Genomic DNA, 14,759 nt, shown 5'->3' on the forward strand with positions numbered 1-14,759 from the left:
CACTCTCCTTTTGGATTTTCTTCTGTATTGCTTGGGAAAGTACTAGGAGGGATTTCAGTGATCCTTTTACTCAGCTGGCCCACTTGTGCCTCCAAATTTCTAATGGATGACCTTGTTTCATTCATGAAACTCACAATGGCCTTAGATAGATCAGAGACTAAGTTTGCTAAATTAGAGGTATTTTGTTCAGAGTTCTCTGTCTGTTGCTGGGTGGATGATAGAAAAGGTTTACTATTGTTAAACCTATTTCTTCCACCATTATTAAAGCCTTGTTGAGGCTTTTGTTGATCCTTCCATGAGAGATTTGGGTGATTTCTCCATGATGGATTATATGTGTTTCCATAAGGTTCACCCATATAATTTACCTCTGCTATTGCAGGGTTTTCAGGATCATAAGCTTCTTCTTCAGAAGATGCCTCTTGAGTACTGTTGGATGCAGCTTGCATTCCATTCAGACTCTGAGAAATCATATTGACTTGCTGAGTCAATATTTTATTCTGAGCCAATATAGCATTCAGAGTATCAATTTCAAGAACTCCCTTCTTCATAGGCGTCCCATTACTCACAGGATTCCTCTCAGAAGTGTACATGAACTGGTTATTAGCAACCATGTCAATGAGTTCTTGAGCTTCTGCAGGCATTTTCTTTAGGTGAATGGATCCACCTGCAGAAGTATCCAATGACATTTTAGCGAATTCAGATAGACCATCATAGAATATATCCAGGATGGTCCATTCTGAAAGCATGTCAGAAAGACACTTTTTGGTCAGTTCTTTGTATCTTTCCCAAGCTTCATAGAGGGATTCACCTTCTTTCTGTCTGAAGGTCTGAACATCCACTCTAAGTTTACTTAGCTTTTGAGGAGGAAAGAACTTGGCTAAGAAAGCCTTGACCAGCTTATCCCAAGAGTTCAGGCTATCCTTAGGTTGAGAGTCCAACCATATTCTAGCTCTGTCTCTCACAGCAAAAGGGAAAAGCATGAGCCTGTAGACTTCAGGATCTACTCCATTAGTCTTAACAGTATCACATATCTGCAAGAATTCAGTTAAGAACTGAAAAGGATCTTCAGATGGAAGTCCATGAAACTTGCAGTTCTACTGCATCAGAGAAACTAATTGAGGTTTAAGCTCAAAATTGTTTGCTCCAATAGCAAGAATGGAGATGCTTCTTCCATGTAAATTGGAATTAGGTGCAGTAAAGTCACCAAGCATCCTCCTTGCATTATTATTATTTTCGGCTGCCATCTCCTCTTCTTGTTCGAAAATTTCTGAAAGGTTGTCTCTGGACTGTTGTATTTTAGCTTCTCGTAGTTTCCTTTTCAAAGTCCTTTCAGGTTTTGGATCTGCTTCAACAAGAATATTCTTGTCTTTGCTCCTGCTCATATGAAAAAGAGGGACAGAAAAATAATAATAATAATAATAGGGATCCTTTTTACCACAGTATAGAGGTCCCTGTGTGAATAGAAGAAAAGAAGAAGAGAAAATCTGAACTCAGAGAGAGAGAGGGGGTTCGGATTTTTGGTAAGTGAGGAAGAGATGTTAGTAAATAAATAAACAAATAGAAGAAGATGAAAGGGGGAAGTGAATTTTCGAAAATAATTTTTGAAAAAGAGTTAGTGGTTTTCGAAAATAGTTTTTGAAAAAGGTTAGTAATTTTCGAAATTTTTAAAATCAAAAATTAAAATAATTAGTTAATTAAAAAGAAATTTTTAAAAAGGAGGGAAGATATTTTCAAAAATTAGAGAGAGAGGGAGTTAGTTAGGTAGTTTTGAAAAAGATAAGAAACAAACAAAAAGTTAGTTAGTTAGTTAAAACAAATTTGAAAATCAATTTTGAAAAGATATGATTGAAATTAGTTTTGAAAAAGATTTGATTTTTTTAAAATCACACTTAATGACTTGATTCACAAGAAATCACAAGATATGATTCTAGAACTTAAAGTTTGAATCTTTCTTAACAAGTAAGTAACAAACTTGAAATTTTTGAATCAAAACATTAATTGATGATGATATTTTCAAAAATTATGTGATAAGATTAAGAAAAAGATTTTTGAAAAATATTTTTATAATTTTCAAAAATAAATAAAAAAATGAAAAAGATTTGATTTTTGAAAAGGATTTTGAAAAAGATAAGATTTTCAAATTGAAAATTTGATTTGACTCATGAAAACAACTAGATTTTTTTTAAAAAATTTTGAAAAAGTCCAATCTAATTTTCGAATTTTTAAGAGAGAAAAGGGGAAGATATTTTTTTGATTTTTGAAATTTTAATGATGAGAGAGAAAAACATGCAAAATGATGCAATGCATGAAAGTTATGGATCAAAGCAAGGAATGCATACAAGAATGCTAAGAATGTCAAGATGAACACCAAGAACACTTTGAATATCATGAGGAACATCAAAAACATATTTTTTGAAAATTTTATATGCAAAGAAAACATGCAAGACACCAAACGTAGAAATCTTTCATGTTTAGACACTATGAATGCAAAAATGCACATGAAAAACAAGAAAAGACACAAAACATGAAAACATCAAGATCAAACAAGAAGACTTACCAAGAACAACTTGAAGATCATGAAGAACGCTATGAATGCATGAATTTTTCGAAAAATGCAAGATGAATATGCAATTGACACCAAACCTTCAACTTGACTCATGACTCAAACAAGAAACACAAAATATTTTTTTGATTTTATGATTTTATGATTTTTTTGTATTTTCTTTTAATTTTTTCGAAAATCATTTTGAAAAAGAAAAATAAGGATTCCAAAATTTTTAATATGAATTCCAGGAATCTTATGCTCTTTAGTCTAAAGCTCCAATCAAAGGGTCAGGCATGGCTTAATAGCCAGCCAAGCTTTAGTATGTAACCCAGACAAGACACGCCTGACATTCCCTATCCAGAAGAACTAGACATGGCTTTACAGCCAGCCAGGCTTCAACATGCTTCATGAAACACTAGAATTCATTCTTAAAAATTCTGAAGAAAAATATATTTTTGAAAACATTTTTATTTTAAAAATCTTTTCAAAAACAAAGGAGAAATTTTTGAAAGATTTTTGAAAATTTTTGAAGATAAAACAAAAAGAAAATTACCTAATCTGAGCAACAAGATGAGCCGTCAGTTGTCCAAACTCGAACAATCCCCGGCAACGGCGCCAAAAACTTGGTGCACGAAATTGTGATCTCAGGCAACGGCACCAGAAACTCTGTACGCACGTCTTAATAAATTGTTTTTCATTCACAACTTCGATACAACTAACCAGCAAGTGCACTGGGTCATCCAAGTAATAAACCTTACGTGAGTAAGGGTCGATCCCACGGAGATTGTTGGTATGAAGCAAGCTATGGTCACCTTGTAAATCTCAGTCAGGCGGATATAAAATAGTTATGGAGTTTTCGAACATAAATAATAAATAGATAGAAAATAAGGATAGAAGCACTTATGTAATTCATTGGTGAGAATTTCAGATAAGCGTATAGAGATGCTTTCGTTCCTCTGAATCTCTGCTTTTCCACTGTCTTCATCCAATTAGTCTTACTCCTTTCCATGGCTGGCTTTATGTAAGGACATCACCGTTGTCAATGGCTAATTCCCATCCTCTTGTGAAAATGGTTCAAATGCTCTGTCACAGCACGGCTAATCATCTGAGGTTCTCGATCATACTGGAATAGGATTCACCCTCCTTTTGCGTCTGTCACTACGCCCAGCACTCACGAGTTTGAAGTTCGTCACAGTCATTCAATCCCAGAGTCCTACTCAGAATACCACAGACAAGGTTTAGACTTTCCGGACTCTCTTGAATGCTGCCATCAATCTAGCTTATACCACGAAGATTATGATTAAGAGATCCAAGAGATACTCATTCAATCTAAGGTAGAACGGAAGTGGTTGTCAGGCACGCGTTCATAGGAAATGATGATGATTGTCACATTCATCACATTCAGGTTGAAGTGCGAATAAATATCTTAGAAGCGGAATAAGTTGAATTAAATAGAAAACAGTATTACTTTGCATTAATCTTTGAGGAACAGCAGAGCTCCACACCTTAATCTATGGAGTGTAGAAACTCTACCGTTGAAAATACATAAGTGAAAGGTTCAGGCATGGCCGAGAGGCCAGCCCCCAAAACGTGATCAAAGATGATCCGAAGATCATAAGATGTCTAATACAATAGTAAACAGTCCTATTTATACTAAACTAGTTACTAGGGTTTACAGAAGTAAGTAATTGATGCATAAATCCACTTCCGGGGCCCACTTGGTGTGTGCTTGGGCTGAGCTTGAATGTTACACGTGTAGAGGCTCTTTCTGGAGTTGAACGCCAGGTTGTAACATATTTCTGGCGTTCAACTCTGGTTTGTGACTTGTTTCTGGCGTTTAACTCCAGACAGCAGCGTAGAATTGGCGTTCAATGCCCTTTTACGTCATTTAAACTCAGCCAAAGTATGGACTATTATACATTTCTGGAAAGCCCTGGATGTCTACTTTCCAAAGCAATTAGAAGCGCGCCATTTTGAGTTCTTTAGCTCCAGAAAATCCACTTTGAGTGCAGGGAGGTCAGAATCCAATAGCATCAGCAGTCCTTCTTCAACCTCTGAATCTGAATTTTGCTCAAGTCCCTCAATTTTAGCCAGAAAATACCTGAAATTACAGAAAAACACACAAACTCATAGTAAAGTCCAGAAATGTGAATTTAACATAAAAACTAATGAAAACATCCCTAAAAGTAACTAGATTCTACTAAAAACATACTAGAAACAATGCCAAAAAGCGTATAAATTATCCACTCATCACGTCTCCCTTCAGGATCGTGCCAATATTAGTTGTTTTGTCCGAGGTATCCCCGATCTGAACTTTCTCTATTTCTCCTTCGGGTTGTGGATGGAGTTCTTCACATCTCTGAACTCCACCAAGCTCAATTGTATGGAACTCTTCCCCTCTGCCTCTGAGGTTTAGGCTTTCGTTATAACAGTGGCGTGCCATCTTTTGATCTGCTTTTATTGTAGCTATCCCTTCTGTAGTTGGGAATTTCATGCATAGATGTGGAGTTGAGACTATTGCGCCGGGTTGATTTAGTGTTGTCCGACCTATTAGGGCATTGTAGGCTGAACTCACGTCGACCACGATGTAGTCTATCTTGAGTGTTCTGGATTGGTTCCCTTTTCCGAAGGTTGTATGTAGTGACACATATCCCAGCGGTTGTACTGGGATATCTCCCAGTCTGAACAGGCTGTTAGGGTATGCTCTAAGCTCCTTTTCTTCTAAGCCGAGCTTGTCGAAGGCAGTTTTGAATAAGATGTCGGCGGAGCTCCATTGGTCTATTAATGTGCGGTGGAGATTGGCGTTTGCCAGTATGATGGTGATGACCATGGGGTCGTCGTGTCCTGAGATGATACCGGATGCATCTTCTTTAGTGAATGTGATTGCAGGGATGTCGGGAGCTTCCTCCTTTCCTTCAATTTGATATACTTCTTTGAGATATCTTTTGTGGGATGATTTGGAGATTCCTCCTCCTGCAAATCCTCCGTGTATCATATGGACATGTCTTTCTAGCGTATGAGGTGATCGCTCGATTCGTCCGACATCTTCATCCCTTCTTCTCTTTCTTTGATCATCATCTCGGGTGGCTAGAAATCGATCTAGTTTTCCTTCTCTTACTAATTTTTCTATGATGTTTTTTAAGTCGAAGCATTCGTTGGTGGAATGCCCTCGGACTCGGTGATATTCACAGTATTCATTTCGATTTCCTCCTCCTCTTTTACCTTTGAGTGGTCAAGTTGGGGGAATCTTTTCCGTATGGTAGACTTCTTTGTAGACATCTACCAGGGATACCCTAAGAGGGGTGTAATTATGATATTTTTTAATTTTCTCCCCTTGTCGATCTTCCTTCTTTTTAGATTCTTTATCTTTGTCTCAGTAGGAGAATCTGGATTTTGAGGTTTCTCCCAACCGAGGGTTTTCTTCCATGTTGATATATTTTTCCGCTCGCTCCTGCACCTCATCTAGAGACGTGGGATATTTCTTCGATATAGATTGGCTGAAAGGTTCCACTCGTAGGCCATTAATGAGGCCCATGATGGTGGCCTCTGTTGGCAAGCTTTGTATGTCTAGGCATATTTTGTTGATTCCTAGTAGACTGGGGACGTGGTTGGCCTTGTCTTTTTGGATGGAGAATCTGGCAAGGAATTTTTTAGCTAGGTCGTCAAAGCTTGAGATGGACTTGGGAGGTAAGTTGTCGAACCATCTAATTGCCGTCTTCGTGAGGGTTTTTGGAAAAGCTTTGTAGCAAACAGCGTCCGAGGCATCGGTGAGGTACATTCTGCTTCTGAAGTTGCTGAGGTGATGGTTGGGATCTGTAGTGCCATCATACAAAGTCATATCCGGGAGTTTAAAGTCCTTACGAATTTTAGTTTTCATGATGTCCCTAGTGAATGGATCTTGATCTTTGCGTGAATTGTCCTCAGGGGTGGTCCGGGTAGCCTTTGCTTTGAGATCAGCTTCGAGTTGTAGGATTTTATCTTCTAGCTCTCGACATCTCCGTACCTCTCTTTGTAGATCCTTGCCAACTTCTCATTGATGCTGGCTTTCTTTTTCAAGTTTCTTTAGACGATCTTGAAGCGCTTCTATTACTCCCAGATGTGATGAGTTTTTGTCTCTGTTAGATTCTGGAGTATCTTTTGGTGTAGCGTCCGCGTTTTTGTGCGGCGTTCTGTCCTCTAGATCTGAATCATGGTCGTTGTCATGGTCGTCCGCCATAATGATGGGATGACTTCCAGGTTCCCCGGCAATGGCGCCAATGTTCCGAGGGTTACCTGAAACTGTAGGTCGATCTCGGATGAGATCTTCTGTACTGGTCAGAGATGACGTGTCCGGCTGGCTGGTGGTAGCCGGAGCTGTTGTGTCTGACTTATTGGGCTGGCTGCACTTCTGATCCTTGGTCACCGGAGGGTGGGGGGTACCTGCAAGAGACTCTGATGCTTAAGTTAGCATGGGTATTAAGCAGGTTTATTGTAGAATCAGAGTATAGTTATACCTGGGTGCTCCAGTATATTTATAATGGTGTGGAGTGACCTTTTTAGATAAGATAAGTTAGTTATCTTATCTTATCTTTATCTTTGAGTTGAGGTCAGCTTATCTTCAAGGGAACCTCCCTTATCTCTATAGGCTTGGACTGCCTTTGGATTTTGGTCGTGTTCCTCTATTTGGGCCCTTTACTGGGCTTTCTTGTCGATTTGGCCGACCTCTTTTGAGAAGAGGTCGGATAGCTTGACCTGAAGAGGTTGGTCGCTTTGTTACTGAACATCCCGGGTCGGATAGCTCGACCCAGGGTGTGAAAGATACCTATGATGCTCCACTCTGAAAGCATGTCAGAAGGACACCTTCTGATCAATTTCTTGTATCTTTCCCAAGCTTCATAGAGGGATTCACCTTCCGTCTGTCTGAAGGTTTGGACTTCCACTCTAAGCTTACTCAGTTTTTGAGGTGGAAAGAACTTTGCCAAGAAGGCATTGACTACCTTTTCCCAAGAGTTCAGGCTTTCTTTAGGTTGTGAGTCCAACCATGTCCTAGCTCTGTCTCTTACAGCAAAAGGGAAGAGCATAAGTCTGTAGACCTCAGAGTCAACCCCATTGTTCTTGACAATGTCACAGATTTGCAAGAATTCAGCCAAAAACTGATGAGGATCTTCCAATCGAAGTCCATGGAACTTGCAATTCTGTTGCATTAGAGAAACTAATTGAGGCTTAAGCTCAAAGTTGTTTGCTCCAATGGTAGGGATTGAGATGCTTCTCCCATAGAAGTCGGGAGTAGGTGCAGTAAAGTCACCAAGCACCTTCCTTGCATTGTTGGCATTGTTGTTGTTTTTGGCTGCCATGGCTTCTTCTTGTTTAAAAATTTCTGTTAGGTCCTATAGAGAGAGTTGTGCTTTTGCTTCTCTTAGCTTTCTCTTCAAGGTCCTTTCAGGTTCAGGATCGGTTTCAACAAGAATGTCTTTGTCCTTTCTCCTGCTCATATGAAAGAGAGAAGAGGAAAGTATGGAATCCTCTATGTCACAGTATAGAGATTCCTTGAGGTGTCAAAGGAAAAGAAGAATGGGAGGAGGAGGTAGCGATGAGAATTTGAACTTATAGAGCGAGAGTCCAAATTGCTGATAGTAGAGGAGTGTTAGTCCTTAAATAGAAGGATGTGAGAAGAGGGGAAGAATTTTCGAAATTAAATTTAAAAAGATTTTGAAATAAACAATAGAAATTTTGAAAAATTGATTGATGATTTTTGAAAATTAAAGTTGAGAAAGTAGTTAGGTGATTTTGAAAAAGATTTTGAAGTTAGAAAAAAAAAGTTATGATTGAAAATCAATTTTTTGAAAAAGATGTGGTTGAGAAGATATGATTGAGAAAATATGGTTTTAAAAAGATATGACTGACAAACAATTAAAAAGATTTGATTTTTTTAAAATTAATGTCTTGGCTAACAAGAAATTAAAAGATTTGATTCTAAAATTCAATTATTTCACCTTTCTTAACAAAGAAGTAACAAACTTGAAATTTTGGAATCAAATCATTAATTGGTAGCAAAGATTTTCGAAAATACTAAAAAAAATGGAAAGGATTTGAATTTGAAAAGATATGATTGAAAAGATATGATTTGAAAAAGATTTCATTTTGAAAAATTATGAAAATTTGAAAAAGATTTGAATTAAAAACGAAATCTTCCCTCCTGTGCCCTCCTGGCATTAAACGCCCAGAATGGTATCTATTCTGGCATTTAATGCCCAAAATACTACCTTTTTGGGCATTTAACGCCCAGCCAGGGTACCTGGCTGGCATTTAAACGCCAGTTTTTCTTCCTCACTGGGCATTTTGAACGCCCAGCTTTTTCTCTGTAATTCCTCTGCTACATGTTCTGAATCTTCAATTCTCTGTATTATTGACTTGAAAAGACATAATTTTGAATTTTTTTTTTTTGGATTTTTAATGATGAGGAACAATCAAAATGCAACTAATCATGAAAAACTAAGATCAAATAAACAATGCATGCAAGACATCAAACTTAGAAACTTTCATATTAGAGACACTAACAAGTTGAGAATGCATATGAAAAACAACAAAACACACAACACAAGAAAATTTAAAGATCAGAGCAAGGAAATCATCAAGAACAACTTGAAGATTAATGCAGAACATAATGCATATATTCGAAAAATGCAAGAGAATTAAATAAAACATGCAAGACACCAAACTTAAAAATTCACACTAGACTTAAACAAGAAACACAAAAAAATATTTTTTGGTGTTTATGATTTTATAAATTTTTTTTGTATTTTTCGAAAATTATTTGGAAAAAGAGAAAATAAGGAATTCAAAATTTTTTATGAGAATTCCAGGAATCATGCAATGTTAGTCTAAAACTCCGGTCCAGGAATTAGACATGGCTTACTAGCCAGCCAAGCTTTCAGTGAAAGCTTCGGTCCAAAACACTAGACATGGCCAATGGCCAGCCAAGCTTTAGCAGATCATTACTTTCAATAGCAAGATTGATAGAAATCAACAAGCTCTTGTGATGATAAGTTGAAACCTCGGTCCAAAAGATTAGACATGGCTTTACAGCCAGCCAGACTTCTACAGATCATCATGAAACTCTAGAATTCATTCTTAAAAATTCTGAAGGACAGAATAGAAATTTTTTTTTCGAAAATAAAATAAAAGCTTAAAATAAAATTACCTAATCTGAGCAACAAGATGAACCGTCAGTTGTCCAAACTCGAACAATCCCCAACAACGGCGCCAAAAACTTGGTGCACGAAATTGTGATCATCAATGGCGCCAACAACTTGGTACGCACAATTGTAATCTCAACTCTTTATCACAACTCCACACAACTAACCAGCAAGTGCACTGGGTTGTCCAAGTAATAAACCTTACGTGAGTAAGGGTCGATCCTACGGAGATTGTCGGCTTGAAGCAAGCTATGGTCATCTTGTAAATCTCAATCAGGCAGATTCAAATGGTTATGGAGAATTGATAATTAAAAGATGAATAAAATATAAAATAGGATAGAGATACTTATGTAATTCATTGGTGAGAATTTCAAATAAGTGTATGAAGATGCTTTGTTCCTTCTGAACCTCCGCTTTCCTATTGTCTTCTTCCAATCATTCATACTCCTTTCCATGGCAAGCTTATGTTGGGTTTCGCCGTTGTCAATGGCTACCTCTCGTCCTCTCAGTGAAAATGGTCCAAATGCGCTGTCACCGCACGGCTAATCAGCTGTTAGTTCTCGATCATGTTGGAATAGGATCCATTGATCCTTTTGCGTCTGTCACTATGCCCAACACTTGCGAGTTTGAAGCTCGTCACAGTCATCCCTTCCCAGATCCTACTCAGAATACCACAGACAAGACTTAGACTTTCTGGATCTCAGGAATGCTGCCAATTGATTCTAGTCTATACCACGAAGACTCTGATCTCATGGAATGGAAGGCTCGGTTGTCAGGCAAGGCAACCATGCGTCATGAACCAGGAGGCTAAGAGATACGCACTCAAGCTATTGCAAGTAGAACAGAAGTGATTGTCAGGCACGCGTTCATAGGTGAGAATGATGATGAGTGTCTGATGAGCGAATAATTTATACGCTTTTTTGGCACTGTTTTTAGTATGTTTTTAGTAGAATCTAGTTACTTTTAGGGATGTTTTCATTAGTTTTTATGCTAAATTCACATTTCTGGACTTTACTATGAGTTTGTGTATTTTTCTATGATTTCAGGTATTTTCTGGCTGAAATTGAGGGAGTTGAGCAAAAATCAGATTCAGAGGTTGAAGAAGGACTGCTGATGCTGTTGGATTCTGACCTCCCTGCACTCAAAATGAATTTTCTGGAGCTACAGAACTCAAAATGGTGCGCTTCCAATTGCTTTGGAAAGTAGACATCCAGGGCTTTCCAGAAATATATAATAGTCCATACTTTGCCTAAGTTTAGACGACGCAAACTGGCGTTCAACGCCAGCTCTCTGCCCAATTCTGGCGTCCAGCGCCAGAAACAAGTTGCAAAGTGGAGTTCAACGCCCAAAATGGCACAAAAGCTGGCGTTCAACTCCAAGAATGACCTCTCCACGTGTAGACTTCAAGCTCAGCCCAAGCACACACCAAGTGGGCCCCGAAAGTGTATTTATGCATCAATTACTTACTTCTGTAAACCCTAGTAGCTAGTTTATTATAAATAGGACTTCTTACTATTGTATTTGAACATCTTGGAACATCTTTGGATTATCTTTTGATCTATTGATCACGTCTTAGGGGCTGGCCATTCGGCCATGCCTGGACCTTTCACTTATGTATTTTCAACAGTAGAGTTTCTACACTCCATAGATTAAGGTGTGGAGCTCTGCTGTTCCTCAAAGATTAATGCAAAGTACTACTATTTTTCTATTCAATTCATCTTATTCCGCTTCTAAGATATTCATTCGCACTTCAATCTGAATGTGATGAACGAGACAATCATCATCATTCCTTATGAACGCGTGCCTGACAACCACTTCCGTTCTACCTTAGATTAAATGAGTATCTCTTAGATCTCTTAATCAGAATCTTCGTGGTGTAAGCTAGATTGATGGCGGCATTCATGAGAATCCGGAAAGTCTAAACCTTGTCTATGGTATTCCAAGTAGGATTCAGGGATTGAATGACTGTGACGACCTTCAAACTCGCGAGTACTGGGCGTAGTGACAGACGCAAAAGGAGGGTGAATCCTATTCCAGTATGATCGAGAACCTCAGATGATGAGCCGTGCTGTGACAGAGCATTTGGACCATTTTCACAAGAGGATAGGATGCAGCCATTGGCAAGGGTGACGCCTCCAGACGATTAGCCATGCAGTGACAGCGCATCGGACCATTTTCCAGAGAGGATCAAAAGTAGCCATTGACAGCGGTGATGTCCTTACATAAAGCCAGCCATAGAAAGGAGTAAGACTGATTGGATGAAGACAGCAGGAAAGCAGAGGTTTAGAGGGACGAAAGCATCTCCATGCATTTATCTGAAATTCTCATTAAGGATTTACATAAGTATTTCTATCCCTATTTTATTATTAATATTCAAAAACTCTATAACCATTCTATATCCGCCTGACTAAGATTTACAAGATGACCATAGCTTGCTTCATACCAACAATCCCCGTGGGATCGACCCTTACTCGCGTAAGGTTTATTACTTGGACGACCCAGTGCACTTGCTGGTTAGTTGTGCGAAGTTGTGATAAAAAGTTGAGATTACAATTGAGCGTACCATGTTGATGGCGCCATTGATGATCACAATTTCGTGCATCAAGTTTTTGGCGCCGTTGCCGGGTATTGTTCGAGTTTGGACAACTGGCGGTTCATTTTGTTGCTCAGATTAGGTAATTTTCTTTTTGTTTTATTTTCAAAAATTTTTCAAAAATCTTTCAAAAATGTCTCCTTTGTTTTCAAAAAAAAAAATAAAAAATAAAAATTTTAAAATAAAAATGTTTTCAAAAAAATATATTTTTTCTTCAGAATTTTTAAGAATGAATTCTAGTGTTTCATGAATCATGTTGAAGCCTGGCTGGCTGTAAAGCCATGTCTAATTCTTTTGAATAGGGTATGTCAGGCGTGTCATGTCTGAGTTACATACTAAAGCTTGGCTGGCTATTAAGCCATGCCTGACCCTTTGATTGGAGCTTTAGACTAAAGAGCATAAGATTCCTGGAATTCATATTAAAAATTTTGGAATCCTTATTTTTCTTTTTCAAAATGATTTTCGAAAAAATTAAAAGAAAATACAAAAAAAAATTTCATAAAATCATAAAAATCAAAAATATTTTTTGAGTTCTTGTTTGAGTCTTGAGTCAAGTTGAAAGTTTGGTGTCAATTGCATATTCATCTTGCATTTTTCGAAAATTGCATTCATGCATTGCATTCATCATGATCTTCAAGTTGTTCTTGATAAACCTTCTTGATTGATCTTCATATTATATTGTTTTGTGTTGTATGGTGTTTTTCATATGCATTCTTGAATTCTTAGTGTCTAGGCATTAAAGATTTCTAAGTTTGGTGTCTTGCATGTTTTCTTCGCATTAAAAATTTTTCAAAAATATGTTCTTGATATTCATCTTGACATTCAAAGTGTTCTTAGTGTTCATCTTGACATTCATAGTGTTCTTGCATTCATCACATACTTTGATCCAAATTTCTCATGCATTGCATCATTTTTCATGTTTCCCTCTCTCATCATTAAAAATTCAAAAAAATCAAAAAAATTATCTTTCCCTTTTTTCTCTCATAAATTCTAAAATTTGAGTTGACTCTTTCAAAAATTTTTAAAATCTAGTTGTTTCTTATGAGTCAAATCAAATTTTCAATTTAAAAATCTTATCTTTTTCAAAATATTTTTCAAAAATCAAATCTTTTTAATTTTTCTTAGTTATTTTCGAAAATTTTAAAAATATTTTTCAAAAATCTTTTTCTTAATTTTATATCATAATTTTCGAAAATAACATCATCAATTAATGTTTTGATTCAAAAATTTCAAGTTTGTTACTTGCTTGTTAAGAAAGATTTAAACTTTAAGTTCTAAAATCATACCTTGTGATTTTTTGTGAATCAAGTCATTAATTGTGATTTTAAAAATCAAATCTTTTTCAAAACTAACTTCAATCATAGATTTTCAAAAATATCTTCTTATCTTATCTTTTTCAAATATTTGATTTCAAAATACCTTTTCTAACTTCCTAACTTCTTATCTTTTCAAAATTTGTTTCAACTAACTAACTAACTTTTTGTTTGTTTCTTATCTTTTTCAAAACTACCTAACTAACTCTCTCTCTCTAATTTTCGAAAATATCTTCCCTCTTTTTCAAAAATTCTTTTTAATTAACTAATTATTTTAATTTTTGATTTTAATTTTCGAAAACTACTAACCTTTTTCAAAAAAAAAAAAAAACTATTTTCAAAAATCACTAATTCTTTTTCAAAAAAAAAAAATTATTTTCGAAATTTTCCCTCTCTCATCTTATTCTATTTATTTATTCATCCACTAACATCTCCTCCTCACATCACTCACCCAAAAATCCGAACTCCCTCTCTCTCTCTGAGTTCAGATTTTCTTATTCTTTTCTTCTACTCACACTGGGACCTCTAACTGTGGTATAAAGGATCCCTATTATTATTATTATTATTATTATTATTATTATTTTTTCTGTGCCCTCTTCTTTGTCATATGAGCAGGAGCAAGGACAAGAATATTCTTGTTGAAGCAGATCCAGAACCTGAAAGGACTCTGAAGAGGAAACTAAGAGAAGCTAAATTACAACAATCCAGAGAGAACCTTTCAAAAATTTTCGAACAAGAAGAGGAGATGGCAGCCAAAAATAATAATAATGCAAGGAGAATGCTTGGTGACTTTACTGCACCAAATTCCAATTTACATGGAAGAAGCATCTCCATTCCTGCCATTGGATCAAACAACTTTGAGCTGAAACCTCAATTAGTTTCTCTGATGCAGCAGAATTGCAAGTTTCATGGACTTCCATCTGAAGATCCTTTTCAGTTTTTAACTGAATTCTTGCAGATATGTGATACTGTTAAGACTAATGGAGTAGATCCTGAAGTCTACAGGCTCATGCTTTTCCCTTTTGCTGTAAGAGACAGAGCTAGAGTGTGGTTGGACTCTCAACCCAGAGATCGCCTGGGATAAGCTTGTCACGACTTTCTTAGCCAAGTTCTTTCCTCCTCAAAAGCTGAGC

General features: G+C 36.8%; 1 non-coding gene across 1 annotated transcript; it reads left to right on the plus strand.

Annotated features, from left to right (window-relative positions):
* The first annotated feature begins 740 nt into the window (after positions 1–740).
* Positions 741–848, plus strand: LOC148570906 (small nucleolar RNA R71). The gene has a single exon (XR_015908843.1). It is a non-coding gene; the product is annotated as a small nucleolar RNA R71 (small nucleolar RNA).
* Positions 849–14,759: the final 13,911 nt, after the last annotated feature.

The sequence above is a fragment of the Arachis ipaensis genome, chromosome B3 (genome assembly GCF_059453495.1).
Source record: "Arachis ipaensis isolate K30076 ecotype BB chromosome B3, ASM5945349v1, whole genome shotgun sequence".
Lineage (NCBI taxonomy): Eukaryota > Viridiplantae > Streptophyta > Magnoliopsida > Fabales > Fabaceae > Arachis > Arachis ipaensis.